This window comes from Echinops telfairi, unplaced genomic scaffold (genome assembly GCF_000313985.2).
Source record: "Echinops telfairi isolate 266 unplaced genomic scaffold, ASM31398v2 ScPeMD7_7465;HRSCAF=8503, whole genome shotgun sequence".
NCBI lineage: Eukaryota > Metazoa > Chordata > Mammalia > Afrosoricida > Tenrecidae > Echinops > Echinops telfairi.
In genome coordinates, this window is record NW_022111365.1 from 902981 (window position 1) to 915637 (window position 12657).

Sequence of the window (12657 nt, forward strand, 5' to 3'; positions counted from 1 at the left end):
CATAGCAATGACCCGGCAATTTTCCTGGCCCTTTTCTCAGGCAGTATTCCAGTTTCTCAAAAATGTTTCCTTAATAAGACCCCAAGATCACCCTGTATTCTTTGAAAAAATCTACTAAAATTACCTCTTTGGAGTTCCAAATCACAGTTGCCATAACTTTCTGAGCCAATGTCTCCATCTGAAATTTCATGGGCACAGCAGGCCCTCAGACGTCATGGGTTCAATGGAACCTTCTTTGGGGAGAAGGCAAGTCCAAGACAAGTACCATACTGAGAGAACTGACCTGCAGCTGTCTGCTTAAGAGAGACATATTTAAATATGGGGTTTTTTTAAAATAAACCCATGCATGTATGAACTGGAATCCTGCAATAACACTTTTTTGGGGGGCTTACCCCAAAAAGCCTAAAAATTGAGAACCCCACCAAGGATAGCTACACACACACACACACACACACATATTCATCATAGCATTATTCACAATAGCAAAAATATGGAAAAAACCTAAGTGCCCATCAACAGATGAATTGCTTGCTCTTTTTTTTAATGTCGTGCCATCCTTTTCATGCCTGATATGAATCCCACTTGGTTATGATGTATTTTTAAAACAGTTTTAATGACATATTTCACATACCATATATACTCAAGTACAAACTGATCCAAATATCAGCCGAGGCACCTAATTCTACCACAAAAACGGCATTAAAAGTGTGCTGAAAAATTCTGCTTATACTCGAGTATATACGATATACAATATACTTATAATTTAAATATATTTTTTAAGCTGTGCAGTCCTCATCACAATTTTAGAACATTTTCTTCAGCCATTATTATTAGCTCCCCATTACTCCCAACCACCCCTGCCATAACCCTACGGAACTATTAATCTAGCTACTGTCTCTATGGACTTAACGTGTCCTGGATTTTATATAAAGAAAATCATACAGAAACCCCAGCAGTGACAACAAAATAAAACTCAGAAAGGCCTCAATCCAAGCAAAAGTATGAGACAACAGAAAAGAACAGATTAAAAATGGCTGAAGAGGGAAAACAAATGACATGTTTAATGTTAACTTCACTTTGTCTAGAGTAATCTGCTTTCCAATGCACTGTGTGCTCCTGGACTTTCCTTGTCTGGGAGTTTTCTAGTAAGCCACTCATTTCTTTTTCTGTTATGAGTCTGTTGAGGATTCCTAAATGGGTCAGTATTCATTTGAGTAAATGTGTGTTTCTAAAATTTTGTCCATTTCATCTAGGTTTTCAAACTTTGGGGGGTATATCTTTCACAGTAGTGTATTATTATTACTATTTTTATTTTATTTGGTTGTGTTGTGATGTCACCCTTTTCATTCATAATTCTGGATATTTGCATGCTCTCTTTCTTTTCATTGTTAAGTTTACCAGTGGTTTGTCAATTTAGCTAATCCTTTCAAAGAACCAACTTCTTATCTTGATGCTTTTCCCCCATTGTTTTCTTATTTTCCAGTTCATTTATTTCTGCTTAGTCTTTATAGGTTGTTTTCTCCTGTTGGTTGAAAGTTGAGTGTATTTTGTTGCTCTTGTTCTAGTTGTTGAAGATGTTGTGTTAAGGAATTCATTTTGGTTACATATGCTTTTAAAATATGTGCATTTGATTGCTATGAATTGCCCTCTAGTAGCTGCACATAGTGTTTCCCAAAGGTTTTGGCATGTTGCATTCTCATATTTTACCCTATTATTTTAAAGTAGTATGTTGTTCAGTTTCCACACAATTGGTATTTTGTTCTTTCTTCTGTTGATTTCTAGTGCTATGACTGTGTGATTGGAGAAAATGATTTGAAGAATCTCAGTGTTTTTCAGTGTATTAAGGATTACTTTGTGGCCTAACACGTGGTCAATTCTGCAGGATATTCCATATGCTTGGAGAAGAATGTATACTGTCCTGTTATTGGGTGGAATGCTCTGGATATATCTAGAAGGTTGTTGGTTGATTGTGTTGTTTAATTCTTCTGTATTTCTATTCTAGTTCTTTCCTGATGATCTGTCTTTCCTTGAGAGTGATGTATTGAATTATTGCTGCCAAGTTGTCTAATTCTCTCTTCAACTCTGTGAGAGTTTGATTAGTGCCTTTTGGGGGTCTTTCACTGGGAGTGTATTTGTTTAATATGGATAGGTCTTATTAGTTTATTGTTCCTTTAATCATTATGTAGTGCCTTTTTTTCCTCTCCCTCATGATATTTTAATTTGCCCTGAAGTCTATTTTATCAAAGATTAATATTGTTGCCACTGTTTTTTTCCCTTAGCTTGGGAAATGTCTCTATCCTTTGATTTTTAGACTATTTTTGTCTTTGTGTTTGAGGTGTGTCTCTTGCAGGCAGGATATTGATGAATCTTATTTTCTATTCCAGTCTGTTGTTCTGTCTCTTTACTGGTGTATATAATCCATTGACATGGAGAATCATTGTTGATATGTGCGGGTTTATTGCTGTCATTTTCTCTGTGTGTGTGTGTGTGATTTTTATTGATTTCTTTGTTCCTTCTCTATTTCTGTGTTATTTGATTACTGTTTTCATTGGGTATTGTGAACTTGTATGTTGTCAGCTGCTGCTGTTAGCTTTCTGTCCAACATGTTCCAGTTAGTATTTTTGGTAATGTTGTTCTTGATTTTACAAATACCTTTATTTTCTCTTTGTCTATAAATACAATTCATTATTTAGCCCTCATATTTGATAGAGTTTTACTGAATATAGGATTTTTAATTGGCAGGTTTCCCTTTTTCCCTTTAATGATTTTACAAATGTCCCCTAATATCATGAAAAGAAGAAAACAACCATTCGAGAAGCTGAAAGTATCATAAGCAGATATAGAAAGGAAACAACTACAGCATGGCATAAACTATCCAAAATCAAAGGCAGGGAAAAAATCCTGGGGAACCAGTAAGACTAAGGACTGATTTTTCAACAGATTCTATCCAAGCAAAAAGGCAAGCGAATGACATATATAAGACCCTGAAAGGAAAAATCTGCCAGGCAAGTAATCAAAATTGTCCCTCAAATATAAGAGAGAAAAGTATATTTCTAGATTAGAAAAAATTGAAGAATTAAAAAAAAGACACACACACAAATACTCAGGGGACCACTGTAGGAAGTAATATGGCTCCACCTAGAACAATTGGGAATGGAGATCCCATACAGTCCATCATTGCCACCATTGGGAATATACCCCAAAGAACACGAATAGATGAATGCTCTCTTATGTTTATTGCAGCACAATTCATAATAGCAAGAAGCTGGCAATAGCCTAAGTGCTCAATAGTAGATGAATGGACACCCCCCAAAAACAATGATTAATGCATGATACACCTCATGACATGGAATGACCTGCTGATGAAGTTAGGCAATAACATAAGGACAAGTACTGTACGAGCTCACTACTATAAGGAAAAGCATCAAGAGGCAGGCAGGCTTCTGCTCTCAAGTCACATCAGCTTCTCATCCAGTCTCTAAACAAAGAGGCGGGGAGAGAGCTTGTCCCTCATATGTACATCTTAAAATACACTTCAGTAGAGAAGATCACGTAAGCAGCTTGCATAGAGAGCTCTGTGGTGATCAGTAAATTCACTGAGTAGGAGACTGAGTGGGGGAGTCAGGTAAGTTAATTAATTCCTGTAGCAATCCGGAGTATTCCCTAGGCCAGCGAGGTGGCCTTCCCCACCACCCATCACCCTCCCTACCCACACTCTGCCCAAAGTTCATCCACAACACTCATCACAGCAACCAGCCCTCGTCTCCCCAGGTGGCACCCCACCACCACAGCAGCAGTCATGGCTAGACCCCATCCACGAGTCCCACAGCAAACAGCACCACACACCACCAGTCCGTGGCCATTCCTGCCGTGGTTGGGACCCACCTCCACCCCTGTTGCCCATACAGAGCTCAGGTGCCTGTGTCTAGGTTTCACTTACCTACAGACTGAAGCCCATGCCACTGTGGCCAGAGCCCACCAGCTATCTGTGCACGGCTCCAACAGCCATGAACAGAACACATCAATAACTACACAGAGTCCAACTGCGACTCTTTAGCCTGCAGCTAAATCCCTCTGCAGCCAGATCCCTCTGCAGGTGACTTCAGCTCTTAAAGCCACAATCAAAACCCATCTGCCAAACCCATCCGCTGTCCTCTGCAGATTGTCCTGCAGGGCTGACCTGAAAAACCATGGCACTCTGGTGAATCTGTTCCTGATTAGGGACCTTTCTGCTGGGACACCTCCAGCCCTGAAGTTTTCTTGTGCTGCATCTGTGGACCTGCAGCCCCTCTGCTGTGACACTTCTGCCTCTAGGGGCCTACATGCAGTAATGCTGCAACCAAGCAGCTTCTCTACTCACCTGCCATGGTTCTGCGAACTCTGCACCGGACAGCAAATGACCCTGGGGATTCCCTACCATATCTATGAACCTGAGGCTTCTGGCCCACATTTGCAGTGTCCCAGCCAGCCTAGGCATGCTTTGGTCTGGTCCAGAATCATACCAACAGGCGCCAACCACAGGCCATCTTCTTAGCATCATCGCTCCTGTCAGCCACAGAACTGCCACACCACTTCCCTTACGTAGTAGACCAATATCAAAACACAATAGGCCACAGGCAGGCCCCACAATCACTCTTACCAGCCCCACAGAGAGAAAGCTCAGGGGCCCCATGTCTTTTGGGAATATGAAACAAGTGCCACCAGAGTAACAAGAAAACAACAACCAACACCAACACCCTCAACAAGAAAGCAAGAGAAGCAAAAACAAAACATCAGTTGAAGTAGTCCTAAACCTAACAACACAGAAGCAGATGTTGATATGTCACAAAAAGAAATCGTCAGAATGCTTGTTGGAGTTGTACAGGATATGAAGGAAGCAATACAGAATAAGGATACGATGGTTGAGGAAATGAAGTCCACGATCAATGGGATGAAGTCCACACACCAAAGGAAAATGCAAGAGTTAAGGGGCGATGTAACAGAAGCAAAAAATAAAATAACAGTCCTCACCAATGGACAGAAGAGGCATAGAATTGATCTGGAGGGCAACCAGGTTTCAACAAATGGGAAAGACAGTCAAACAAGACAAAAAAGTGGCAAAAGAAAACCCAAGATCAATGACAGATGCTACAAATAGGTACAATATTCGAATAATAGGAATACTGGAACAAGACACAAAGAAGAAGTCAACAGTTAATGTAGCAAGGGAATTCCTAAATTTCCCCAACTTAATGAATGAGAATCAGACAATCATACAGGAAGTAGCGAGGAAACCAATTCACCAATTAGACTAAGCCCCAGGAAGACATTACAAAATAGTTGAGTTATCCAACTTTAAGGAAAAAGAAAAACTCATAAGAGCACTTAGAGAAAAAAGGGAAGTCATGTACAATGTTACTCAGGTAAGAATATACTGAGACCTAGCACCAGATACCATGAAGAGGTGGAGAGAATGGAGTAAACTCTTCCAAAATTCGAAAGAGAACACAGCAAAGGCAGTCATGAGAGGTAGTTTGATTGCGATTAATGCACGTATGAAAAAGGAAGACACACTCGTGACTGAAACCCTGTCACAAAATCTTCAGAACTAGAGCAGAGCCAACAGAATATAATGTTCTGTTATGTTATAGCAAAAGAAAAGAAATAATAAAAATCGGCAGAGATAAAGGAGTGGGAGGACAAGGGGAAAATGCAAAAAAAAAAAAAAAGCAATGCAGCAAAAAGCTGATTCTTTGAAAGGATGAACAGAATTGATAGACCTCTGACAAACCTAACCAAGGATAGGTAGCAGCAAACACCAATAGCCAGGATAAGGGATGAATCAGGGGAAATCACAATGAACCCTAATGAGATTAAAAGGATTATTACAAACTACTATGAAAATCTATATGCCAATGAGTTCAACAACCTGGAAGACATGGAAAAATACTTGAAAAGAACAATCTCTCCCTACAATATCTCAGATAGATGTCAAGAACCTCAATAGATCCATAGCAATAGAATAAATAGGTATGATTATCGAGAAACTACCAACGAAAAAATCCCTCCTGGGCTAGACAGCTTCACAGGAGAATTCTAAACAGGCATTCAGGGAAGAGCTGACACAGATCCTACGCAAACTATTTCAGAACATAGAAAAAGATGGTAAACTCCCAAAATCATTCTACCAAGCTAGTATAACACTGATACCCAAATTAGGCAAGGATCCAACAAGAATAGAGAAGCACAGACCGATATTTCTTTCTTTTTTTCAGACCAATATTTCTAATGAACATTGATGCCAAAATTCTTAACAAAATATTGGCCAATAGAATACAAAGGTATATTAAACAAATCATCCATCATGACCAGGTGGGATTCATTCCAGGGATACAGGGATGGTTCAACATCTGAAAGTCCATCAACATCATCCATCACATTGATTAGAAAATGGATAAGGACCACATGATAATATAAAGACATAAAAACATTTTGTCCTAGATTTTATTATCTTCTTTTTTCTCAATTGGATTTTTTTCCTATGGTTTATTTTGATATTTTTGTTGGTCATTTCTTTTTAAAAATATAACTTCTGGTTTTTATTGTTTTGTTTTGTATGTTTTCCAGTTTATAAAATTCAGGAGTGGCAAGAGACAGTAAGTCTGATTGGGGTATGAGAGAGGAGGTTGGAGGGACGTGTGAAGCCAATAATGAGCACAAGAAGGGAGAAAATGTTCTAGAACTGATTGTAGTGATGACTATACAATTATTTTTAGTACAACTGAGCTACAGAGGTTTATGATGTATGAATTATGTATCAATAAAATGATTAAAACAACAATAAAGAAACCCTATAGAGAGTCAGCATGTGTTGGAATCCACTCTGTGGCACTGGATTTGGATCTTTTGGTTTAAGTCAAACCAAAAAATATCAAACCCATTGTAGTCAAGTTGATTCCAAATCATGATGGACCTATAGGATGGAATAGAACTAGGCTATAGGATTTCCAAGGCTGTAATCTTTATAGAAGCAGGCTGCTACATCATTTTCCTACAGAATAGCTAGGGATTCTAACTGCCAACCTTTTGTTTAGCATTGAGTGCTTAACCATTCTGCTACCAGGACTCCTTCATGCTAAGTCATGTGCCTTAAGCCATTGAAATGTTCCCCTGAAATTATTTCTGCCCTCTCCAATTGTCTCAAATTCTTCTCTTTGGGTCCAAGCACATTGAAAGTCTATTAGAAGACTTTTGTTGAGAACGTACTGTAGAAAATGTGACTGTGGGGTTAAAGAGGAGAGAGGACGCCACAAATCATCACAGATCTGGTAGGCGCAATTGCACAACAATAATAAGTAAAGATTATAGTAAAGCCATAGAGAGCATGAGAGTTAAAAGATGGAGTCAAGTAATGGAGTCAGACACAATTCATGGTAACATTGCTCACCTCAGCCCCGCTTGGTGGTCCACATGGACAGAGGGGGAAGGGAAGGAGGGCAAGGGAACAAGGGAGAGAGGACTGGAGAGGAGAGGGGGGATAGAGAGGGGAGCCAGAGAGAGAGGTCCGAGAGGTCTGAGAGAGGGGTCAGAGAGCTCTCTATTGCTGACCCATGCCTATATACCTTTTCGGGGCATGCCAGTCCACTAATTACAGGTAAAGACATACGTCACAGGGAGGGGCTGCACAGGTTACACAGCAATGAGAGGGTGGTCTAGGGGGTGGTTTCTGGGTCTCCATAGGAACCATTATCAGTAAGGTGAAAACTCCACCTACATGAGCCTGTCCGTTGTCCCCAGAGGCAGGGAGCAGGCCCACCCCTGTGGTGGGATGAGACAGCAGTCTGGCAACTTATTGCTCTCAGGGGGTGAAGTTAGGGTGGGGTGGTGGCGAGACAGCCCTGCCTTCATAACTTACAGTCTATTATTAGGCAAGACAGACATTTAACAAATATGTAAACGATTGCAATAGTGCACGAGAGAGGCAGACATGCTGTAGGATGCCTTTGTTCTTTATAATGGAAGATGTTTCACTGTACTGCGTCTACACAAGCTGAATTCAGGCTTAGAACCATTCTAAGGACAAATACCGTATGAGACCACTGTCATAAAAAATGTCAAGAAAATACTTCCACACCAAAAGAAACAAACTTTGGTGGTTTCCAGGGGTAGGAGAGGAAGGGAGAGTTGGGGAAGTAATGGTTACAGAGGGGAGACAGGTCTTATCTTGAGTGAAGGAGAAGATAATACTCAATGAGAGAAATGTGAGGGGGAAAAAAGATAGAAACAGGGCAAGTCTTGGGAAGTTGTTGAATACCAAAATGATGATCTAATCTATAAAAACCTACTCAATTATCAACAAACAGTTTTTAAAAGGTATATGTGTGTGTTAGTGTGGGTTGACTTGAGAAACAGATTCATAGCCACTCATGTGTACAAGAAAGAGCTTTATATAAAAGAGCAAATTTATATTGAGAAAACATCCTAGCCCAGTCTAGATCAAGTCCACAAGTCCAATATTAGCCCATATGTCCAGTAGTAGTCCATAAATTCCTGTTTAGACTCACATAGCACATGCAATGATGCCGAATACAGGAAGATCACAGGTCTTGTGGATCCAGTGGCAGTGGAAGCATCTCAGTGCTGCTGTGGGTCTCCACGTGGCTCCTCCAGCTCTCTGAGTGTCACAACAGCAGGAAAGGGAAGACAGAGAGGAAGGGAGGAAGCCCAGAGTTCCCAGAATCCTCAGGAGAAGGCCATGCCCATACACAGTCACCATTGGCTATGACCTGATAGGCAAGACTCCACTCTTTCGTGCAAGTTGACAGGAGATTATGTAACTGCCACCACATGTGTGAGATGAATGATAAACAAACCACAGCAAAATTAGCACATTTTAATGAAAATAACACAACTTTTACAATTGTTTGTGAACTTTACCCCCAACCCTCCACTTTAAGTATTTTGAAATCCCTGGTGTGGCAATTAATTTTTCTTTAAATATTGATATCAAGCAAACATTAATACTGAATTAACTAAAGGTTAATGAAAAGAGGCCAAAAAAGAAGTGCTAATGTAGGTCCCAAAACCTTAGAAAAATAATGAGAACATTTTACATACTAAATGTTCATAGTCAGTATGTGGTTAAGTAAAATACAATATACCATGTTTTCAAAAATTAGGAGTTTTATATCAAAATTAGAATAGTCCACATTTTATTTTTCCTTCAGATAATGCTTTACATGTAGTTGAAGTTTTGTTATACAGAATTTTGAAAATATATGTAGCAAAGTGTAAAGATTTATATGTAAACAATGTATATGTAGAGTTTTCTATATAGCTTTACATATAATTACTGTTTCTTGATAAACATTTTAAAATTTACTTTTAAAAAACCTAGTAATAAAGTGAATGATAAACTGACTGCTGAAAAAAAAGTGAGTAAGAAAGAAGCCCAGGAGACGGACTGACTTGTCATAAATGCAGGGTCAGACACTGACTGGTGGGGTGACCTTAAGTTAAGTCACTTGACTTTTCATGCCTCAATTACTCTTCTATAAAGTAAGGCTAATGCAATGAATACTCCATATCAGGCTCATAGATGTCAAATGGGCTAATATGCAAAAAACTCTCAGAAGAAGGCTGGTGCATGATAAAACTTCACTGTAGCTTCTAGTCTACTTAAGGTGCAATCATGAGTAGACGTTCACTTGAAGGTATTGCACTATACATAGGATCATATTTTGGGGGTATTATTAGAAATCACATGTATTTTATAAAGAGATAAAAAACCAAAATCCATTTTATATTTAGTCAAGACATATTTCGAACTAATAAACAGAGAGAAAAGTATAAAACAGGAAGGCATATCCCCAACTTTGTGGTCGAGAAAAATAGAAAAGCCGTTTCCATTCTGTCCTTCCAAAATATTTCTTTGGTTTTTCTTACACTCACACCTGAAATAACTGGGCTTTCAACTAGTGATATTTCTTAATAAAGGCAGGTCAAATGAAATAATTTTATTTTGTTAATCTGTTGGACATTGATCCCCAGAGAAGAGAAGAATATGTTCACATCCCATAAACAGACACTGATAATATGGCTCTTCTATCATCTCTCTCATTCCTCTCATCCCTGCCCTTAATTTAAAACTCATTTTGATTCCTGAGTACATTTAATAGCTTGGGATAATATTTGAAGAGAGACATATCTCCCAGTCACTGCCCACCAAGGTAGTCTGTCTGGTTAAAATATGACTTTTTCTAAAACAAACACACACACACACAAAACACTTTCTAATATAAACCTCATTCCCTGGGTAATTTTTCTTCTGCCTACCTTTTACATGATGACATTCCTGCAGATTTTTCCCCCTTTGCTGTTATCTGGGCTTCCACGGTCTCCCTTGGAAATATCCACCATGCCAGTGACTTCCAGTCTCACCTATCTTCTAAATCCACCTCTGTCCTAAACAGCTTCTGCCTAGGCATTCCGCAGATACAGTAAACTCAGAATGGCTAAAGCAATGATGATTTTCCTTCCCAAATGACACTCCCCAGTGCATACTTTAATTTTCCTTTTCTTACCCGACCACTCGAGTCAGGAGCTCCCCCACTGGTTCTGAGAACATTTCTCACCTGGAGTCCGATAGTAAATTTTTGTTTATTCTCCATGAATTGGAATCAATTTCATGCAACTAGCAAAAACAGTTTTAAAAAAAAGTATAAGTTATAACCAAACTAGCCAATCTGATTTTATCTTTACCTAGGTTCTTCAATGACACTCTCAGAGAAAGATGGCAATGATTTCAGGCTAAAGGGGACATAAGAACCATATAGGCCAGTTGTGGTTCACTGGTGAATCTATTCCATGAGGAAGACTCAGGCTCAATTTCTGACCAGTGCTTCTTAAATGCAGCCACCACTTGTCTTACAGTGAAGTCTTGAGTATTGCTATGATGCTAAACACGTTTCTGTGGATCTTCCAGACTGATGTATTAGGAACAAAACCCTCTGAAAAAGCACTCATCAAAGGCTCTATGGATGACCATGGGGATGGCACAGGACCAGGCAATGTTAAATGATACTGAGCACAGGTCACCGTAAGTCAGGACTGACTAGATGGCAACTAACAACGGAAGCTTGTTCATTAGCATGATTTCTAGGCCCTTCCCAAAAGGATTCTAATTCAGTAGATCTGTGATAGGGCTCAAAACCAACATAATTATCCAACGTTTCAGATTATTAGGGTGTAGGTGGCCTATGGACCACACTATGGAAATCACTGTCGGACAACTGAATCTCTTTGATATAGCTTGTTCAAACCATTCTGGCATGTACCTCTAAAGAATCTATTTCTTCTACTCTCCACTTCCCTCCCACTGTTCCCTCTGTCTATGTATTCTAATCCAATATTCAAGGTTTCAAGGTTAGGTATAGACTAGCATTATGCGGGGAGCCCAGGAATGTTGGGTCTGGATTGCTTTTCATGCATTTTCTCCTGAGATCTAATCGTAAAAGCTCCTACCCCACCTATGATAGGTGAGCATTACGAAAAATACCACATTCTGAATAACTCAGATTATATTCAATACCTTTGAGGTCCTTGCATAAAAACAGAAATGCTGGTGTAGGGTGGCTAATGAAAAAGAAGCCAGCCCTGAGTTTATCTCCCCAGCATGGTTGCTCTATTCCCAGGGTTTCGGTCCTGTTTTGACCTCAGAAAGAGACACGGTATGAAGTAAGGTCGGTGAGTCTGTCTGAGCTGCTAGACTTTGTAAAAGCATGTTCATGATCTGAGGGCAAGGAATAGAAGAGGCAATAGTCAATAGTCTTTCAGGCACAGTAAAGGTTCATTTCTAAACTCTGGCTAAAAATTTCCCAGGGCAATTTAAGAAGACAAAGTAAATTATCATCACGATAAGTGAAAAGACGTGAAGTTAGAAAACCAAACAGGAAGCACACACTCAGCATATGTCTAGTTGAAAGAACTGAAGAAGAAATTCAAGCCTCGAGTTGTTATATTAAAAGATTCTATGGGTAAAATATTGAACAATACAGGAAATATCAAAAGAAGATGGGAGGAATACATGACGACTACATAAAAAAGAATTTTATATTTTATAATTTTATATTATATCCACGCAAGACAAAAATCCTTGACAACTTCAGTCATTTATTTATTATGATGCTACCTATTGGTTCATCATCTATGCTCACGGAAGCAACAGTCGAGATCAAAGACAAGTTGCATTGGTAAATCTGTTGTACAAGATCTCTTAAGAATACTGAAAAACAAGGATGTTACTTTGAGAACGACGATGAGCCTGACCCAAGCCGTGGTATTTTCAATTGCCTTCTATGCATAGGCAAGGTGGACATTGACTAACGAAGGCGAAAGATGAAGTAATGGGTTTGAACTGTGGTGCTGGTGAGGAATATTGACAGTACCATGGGCTGCTACAAGGGCAAATCTGTTCCTGAAGAAGTATAATTTGGACATGCTGTCAGGAAGGACCAGTTCCTGGGGAAGGCCGTCAACAGGATGAATTGACACGTGGCTGCACAAGACACTCAAGCAGAGGAGCAATCATGATGATGGGGTAGGATCAGGCAGTGTTTCATTCTGTTGTGCACAGGATTGCTACGGTTTGGCACCCAACAACAACAACATCAACAACAA